We start from the raw sequence: 482 nt of genomic DNA, 5'->3' as shown, positions 1-482 counted from the left end.
GGGCTTGTGAAAGAACACACAGAGGGAGACCCATGTCCACAGCAGGCTGGAATTGTGCAGAAAATATCCCAAGACAAATAGCACGGGGGGTGGTGGTGGATAGAGCCCTGGATAGGGACCAGGTATACACGCCGGCTCTGTCATCTCTCACTCACTGTGTAATACCGAGCAAGTCCCTTCTTGCTTGGGCTTCATTTTCCCTGTCTAGGACCTAGAGGAGGGGGATTCTGGCCTCTGACGGCCATTGATCTCACCTGAGGCTGGCAGGGGCTGGAGTGCTTGAGGCTGTTTCCCTGGGAGATGGGGCCGTGTCCCGTTCCTGCCAGCACACTCCGAGAACATTCACTCTTCTGACCAACCGACAGCCCATCCCTCCTCTGCCCTCACCCCCTCGCCATCCCCAAAGCAAACGAAGCTGATTGTCTTAGCTGGCCCTGTGGGTACTGGCCGGGAGGCCGGCCGCCGGCCCCACGGCGGGGGGG

Source organism: Tupaia chinensis, unplaced genomic scaffold (genome assembly GCF_000334495.1).
Source record: "Tupaia chinensis unplaced genomic scaffold, TupChi_1.0 Scaffold000303_1, whole genome shotgun sequence".
Classification (NCBI taxonomy): domain Eukaryota; kingdom Metazoa; phylum Chordata; class Mammalia; order Scandentia; family Tupaiidae; genus Tupaia; species Tupaia belangeri.
The sequence above is the reverse complement of the archived record's forward strand: the minus strand, read 5'-3'. Positions refer to the sequence as shown.